We start from the raw sequence: 6,000 nt of genomic DNA, 5'->3' as shown, positions 1-6,000 counted from the left end.
AGATGGCTATCTTAGTTATTTTTCATTTTGGCAAACCTACAATGCTTCCTCCACTATCCTTACTTTTACTCAGTGTTCTTACTCTCTAGTTCATAGAAAACCTGAAGCAATTAGAGGAGAACTTTTACAAGTCACCACGTGTGCATGTACCAATATCTGCACTCACACAAGCGGCCTTCTCTCCCCTTACTACAGATGAACTTCCTGCTTTCGGCTAAAATCAATCCTTTCTCTTCTGCACCAGCTCTTAATTCCTTGAGAACTAATAAAAAAGATCACATTAACAATTTGTATTTATCTTCCTTGTATAACCAATACTGGATTATTCTGCTAGTACATAAAAGTTGTCTTTTTATTTTTCCCATCTAAAAAATTGAAAAAAATACTTATCTGTTGTCTTCATTTCTACCTCCAGCTACCAGTTCATATTTTTTCTCCCCTTTCCAGCAATAGTTCTTGAAAAGTTGTCTATATTTCTATTTTACTGCCTTCAAATCCTGTTCTTATATTATTTCTTAAGCTAAACCCTAGACCTTCTTCCTCGAAACTCCACCATTAGTTTTTACATATTAGTAGCATTTGAATCTTTTTTGAAACATTTTCAAATAATATCTCACGTACCACAGTCTTCTGATTTTCCTCCTTCCATATTGACTCACTTGTTAGTGGGAAAAACTGAAAATCTTTACATTGTTGTGTTGTCATGCCACAAGCCTCAGTCTTTTTTTTTTTTCTCTGTAATCCTCCCCTCTCCTCTCTTGTCTGTTAATACTCAGCCTCTCTCTAGGAGAGTTCCTCAATTGTTTGGCTTTAAATGCTTTGTAAGAGCCGAACAGTCTCAGGATTATATCGGTAGTTCATACTCAGATTTCCAACAGCCTCATCCATGTGGAGATCTAGCAAGCATCTCAATTGTAACAGGTCAAAACTTGAGTTCGTGTTATTTCCCCTCAAACTTACTTTTTTCAGTCTTTTCTAGATCTGTTATGACATTTCAATCATTTCATTTGCTGACGCCAAAATTTTCTTTGTTTCTACCTTTTCTGTTTTAACCCACATCTAATTCATCTAGATCCATCTGGATTAGATGTGGGTGAAGAGAGAAAAGGAGGAAACAAGGGGTTAAATTAGGGTCAAATTCACTTGACCCTACCTCAAAATATGTTAAGACCCATACTACTTCTGAGAGCCTCCAAATGCTACTACCTATTTTAGGCTGTTATCATCTTTAATCTAAAATAATAGCTTTATAACTAGTCTCCATGTTTTTTTTAACTTTTTATTAATTATTTACAATAGAACAATCAGAATGATCTTATGAAACATAAACCCAATCAAGAAACTCTTCTACCAATCCTGGCCAACATGACAAAATCTCTTTTCTACTAAAAATACAAAAATTAGCTGGGCGTGGTGGCGCATGCCTGTAGTCCCAGCTACTTGGGACGCTGAGGCAGGGGAATTGCTTGAACAGGGGCAGGGTGGGGCGGAAGTTGCAGTGAGCTCAGATCACGCCACTACACTCCAGCCTGGGTGAAAGAATGAGTTCGTATCTCAAAAAAACAAAAAAAGAGACTCTCTCCTACTCAAAGCCCAGTGGTTGACCATTTCTTGTAGATTACAATCTAGAGACTTTTAAAAGGACTGGAAAGTTTGACACCACCAGACCTATAATAGCTCTCTGACTGCATATCCTGCTAGTATCCTACTTGTCTACTCCTCTACAACCATGGTGACCTCTTTGCTTGTATTCAGATGTGCCAGATACAATCCTATAACACAACTTTATAATTTGCTGGTCTCTGCCTGGAACCTTCCTCCCTATAGATACACATTGCTCACTCTCTCAAATACTACCTTCCACGTGAAGTTTTCCCAACCATGTTTATTAAAATGTCCACTCCAACAAAAATTGCCACTCCAAATGTGGGTTTCCACCCTACCCTTTCTGCTTTTTTTTCCTCATAAAGTTGTCATTATATAAACTGCTCTATAATTTACTAATTTATTTTGTCATCCACCCAACTTTCCAAATTTGACTATAAACTACATGAGGGCAGGGTTTTTCTCTGATGTATTCACTAATTTATATCCCATGTCTAGAACAATACCTGGAACATAGCAAAGGTTCAATAAATATCTGTTGAATAAAAAATGGGTGAATGAAATAGATAAGTTAAAGCCCCTGCGTCACAGGTCCCTGTGGTGGACCCTTGAGCCCACCTCAACTCACAGACACAGGCCTATTGTTTGAAATTGCAAAAAAAAAAAATCACTGATAAGCAGAAGCATTTAGAAGCTACAAGGGAGAGAAAATAGATCTTCAAAGACCAACATTCAGATTAACCCCAGTCTCTCTCATCAGAACAGTAAGTGCCAGTGCTTGAAGGAATAAGATAGAAAAGTGCTAAGAGTTTAAATTCTTTAATCAGCTAAACTGCTATATGAAAGCATAAAGTGGAAATAAAGACACTGATGACATCAAAACTCTAAAGGAAGAAAAATAATCAAAAAAATATATAAATGTTATTATTTCTTTAGGGAATATAATTAGAAAATTTGTCCCAAAAATGGAAGAACTTCACAGACCAAAAATCACAGAAGCAAGTGCAAAGGCAGCTGTAGATTTACCCATACAATAATATTATGTCCAGTTAATTTCTAGCAAACAGTTCATTTCAATTAATAAAGAAACATTATTAGACTCAAGAACGAAGACTCTGTTATTGTGCCATTTCCTAATTGTGTGACACTTTCCAAGTTACTTAACATCTTAGGTGTTATTTGTTAATAGGTGGATAGTTATATTATTGTTTCGTTGGGCCTGTTGTAAGAACTCAATGAGGTTATACACGCAAACTTTTTAGCATATTCTCAAAATTTAGCTGTTTTAGATCAATATTATTTTATTATTAGAAAACATAGAAATCTCTTTACTTCATTTCAGAGGCTTACCATAATCCTAATATTCATCTTAGCTACTAAATGAAATAAAAATATATTAATTTCACATATTACTCTAGATGAAATATTGTAGATAAAATAATAGCAAATCAAATATACAAGTGTGTCATTACCATGCAGGGTGTATTCCAGGAATGCAATGCATGAATGGATTAACATCAGGAAATCTATTAATTTAATTCAGTATATTAGAAGATCAAAGGTGAACAACTATATGATTATCTCCATAGAGTACTGATAAAATGAAACATTCAATCTGACAAAATCCTCAGTACACTAAGAGGAACTTTCTTATCCTGAAAAGGTTTTCCAACATACCCATACAATCTGGAGTTAGATTCCCTAAATCCTGGATTCCACTCTCTGTTAATGCTATGCAACATGTAAGTTGCATATTTATTCTGTACCTTGGTTTCCTCATATGAAATGTGGATGCTCTATACTTAGGGTAGAGTATCATTGGATAGTTATGAATATTAAATAAAAAATAGTAAGTATTCCCTAAATGATGGCTTAAAAATATAATTGCAAAACATGATTTCCACTGATGAAGGCAATTTAATGTCAATGCCTATTTAATGTTTTATTGAAGGTCTTAGAAAAGGCATTAAAATAAGAAAATAAATTGGAGGTACAAACATTGAAAATGAAAATTTGAGATTCAAAAAAGTCCTAAATTGAAGCCAATATAAATATTTACAAAAAAATTTGAAAGAATCAACCAACATACTGTTAGAGCTAATATAAGAATATAATTATCTGAATACAAAATTAATGTAAAACATTATACAGTGAAATTAGTAACAATTTTAAGAATGTGATTATTAAAATCTGTTAACAAAATCTATAGAAAGCTATTCATTCCTAGGAATAACATTAACAAGAAGCAAACTAGGTATCTGTCAAAAGTGATATAGACATTTATAAAAGACCTAAATAAAGACTTCTCATTAGCAAGATACAATATTGTAAATATGTCAATTTCTTCCATACTCATTAGCAAATAAATCCCAGTACATTTTAGAATTTATCTTTTTATGCTGATTCTACAGCTGACAAAGAAAAGAAAATGCACAACAATAAAGAAGTTTACAGCAAAGAATAATGAGGTAAAACATGACCCAATTCAAACTATGGAGTAACTTACAAAAGAAATGGAGATGTGTACCCATGAAGTTCAGATCTAATAGACTTTTACATCTTTAACTTAGTGAAGAAAAGATAGACAATTTAACATGTTTTGGAGATAATTGGTCATCTTTTTGTGGAAAGCATGCAAGAACCTCATCTACTTGCTTTTCTACACATCTACCGCCATACTCCATTTCCCAACAGCAATAGCAGCAGAACCATCTTGTTTTGTTTTGTTTTGTTTTGTTTTGTTTTGTTTTGTTTTGAGACAGAGTCCTGCTCTGTCTCCCAGGCTGGAGTGCAGTGGCATGATCTCAGCTCACTGCAACCTCCACCTCCCAGATTCAAATGATTCTCATGCTTCAGCCTCCGGAGTAGCTGGTATTACAGGTGCCCACCACCACGCCTGGCTAATTTTTGTATTTTTTAGTAGAGATGGGGTTTCACCATGTTGGCCAGGCTGGTCTCGAACTCCTGACCTCAAATGATATGCCTGTCTCGGCCTCCCAAAGTGCTAGGATTACAGGTGTGAGCCATAGCACCCAGCCCTATCTTTTAAGATGCAAATCTGACCATTTAGATTTCCTGCTCGAAATCCTCTAATAGCTTCTTACCACACTTAGAACAAAATCTGAAATTGTACTTGTATTCTGATTCTGATAGCCTCCTGACTACTGTTCTAGACCATGTTTCATCTCCAGCACTCTGCCTCTTCATCACACAGCTCCAGCTTTCCTGGCCTCCTTGCAGGTGCTGTGCCTGCAATGTCATTCCTTCAGATCTTATCATGGCTGACTAATTCATCTCATTCTGACCTGTGCACAAATGTCACTTCCTAAGACAGCACTTCTGTGAAAACCATACCAAAATAGTCACCCTTATCACTGATTTATTCTTCTTGAGTTCACTTTTCACTACATCATATCATATCATATTTTATCATATATTCTTTTTTTATTTTCTCACTTTCTGATATGGTTTGGTTCTGGGTTCTCACACAAATCTCACCTTGAATTGTAGTAATCCCTATGTGTCAAGGTTGGGACAGGATAGAGATAAGTGAATCACGGAGGACAGTTTCCCCGATGCTGTACTCATGATAACGACTGAGCTCTCATGAGATCTGATGGTTTTTTAAGGGGTTTCCCCATTCGTTCGACTCTCATTCTCTCTTGCCACCCTGTGAAGAGGTGCCTTCTGCCTGGATGTAAGTTTCCTGAGGCCTCACCAGGCATGCGGAACTGTGAGTCAATTAAACCTCTTTTCTTTATAAATTACCCAGTATCAGATATTTCCTCATAGTAGCATGAGAACAAACTAATACCATAAATTGGTACCACAGAGAGTGGGGTGCTGCTATAAAGATACCCAAAAACGTGGAAACAATTTTGGAACTGGGAAAGAGGCAAAGGTTGAAACAGTTTGGAGGGCCCAGAAGAAGGCAGGAAAATGCAGGAAAGTTTGGAACTTCCTAGAGACTTGGAGGGCTAAGAAGAAAGGAAGATGTGAGAAAATTTGGAACTTCCTAGAAACTTGCTGAATGGCTTTGACCAAAATGCTGATAGTAATATGGACAATTAAATTCAGGCTGAGGTAGTCTGTGATGGAGATGAGGAAGTTTGGAGAACTGGAATAAAGGTAATTCTTGCTATGCTTTAGCAAAGAGACTGGCAGCATTTTGCCCCTGACCTAGAGATCTGTGGAACTTTGAAGTTGAGAGAGAGAATTCAGGGTATCTGGTGAAAGACGTTTTTAAGTGGCAAAGCATTCAAGAGGAAGCAGACCAAGAAAGTATGGAAAATTTGCAGCTTGACAATGCAATAGAAAAGAAAAACTGATTTGGGGGGGAGAAATTCAAGCTGGCTGCAGAAATTTGCATTTGCAAAAGTGAAAAGGCGCTGAATG

This window comes from Pongo pygmaeus, chromosome 12, assembly GCF_028885625.2.
Source record: "Pongo pygmaeus isolate AG05252 chromosome 12, NHGRI_mPonPyg2-v2.0_pri, whole genome shotgun sequence".
In the NCBI taxonomy this organism is placed as follows: Eukaryota; Metazoa; Chordata; class Mammalia; order Primates; family Hominidae; genus Pongo; species Pongo pygmaeus.
This window is presented reverse-complemented; position numbering follows the sequence as displayed.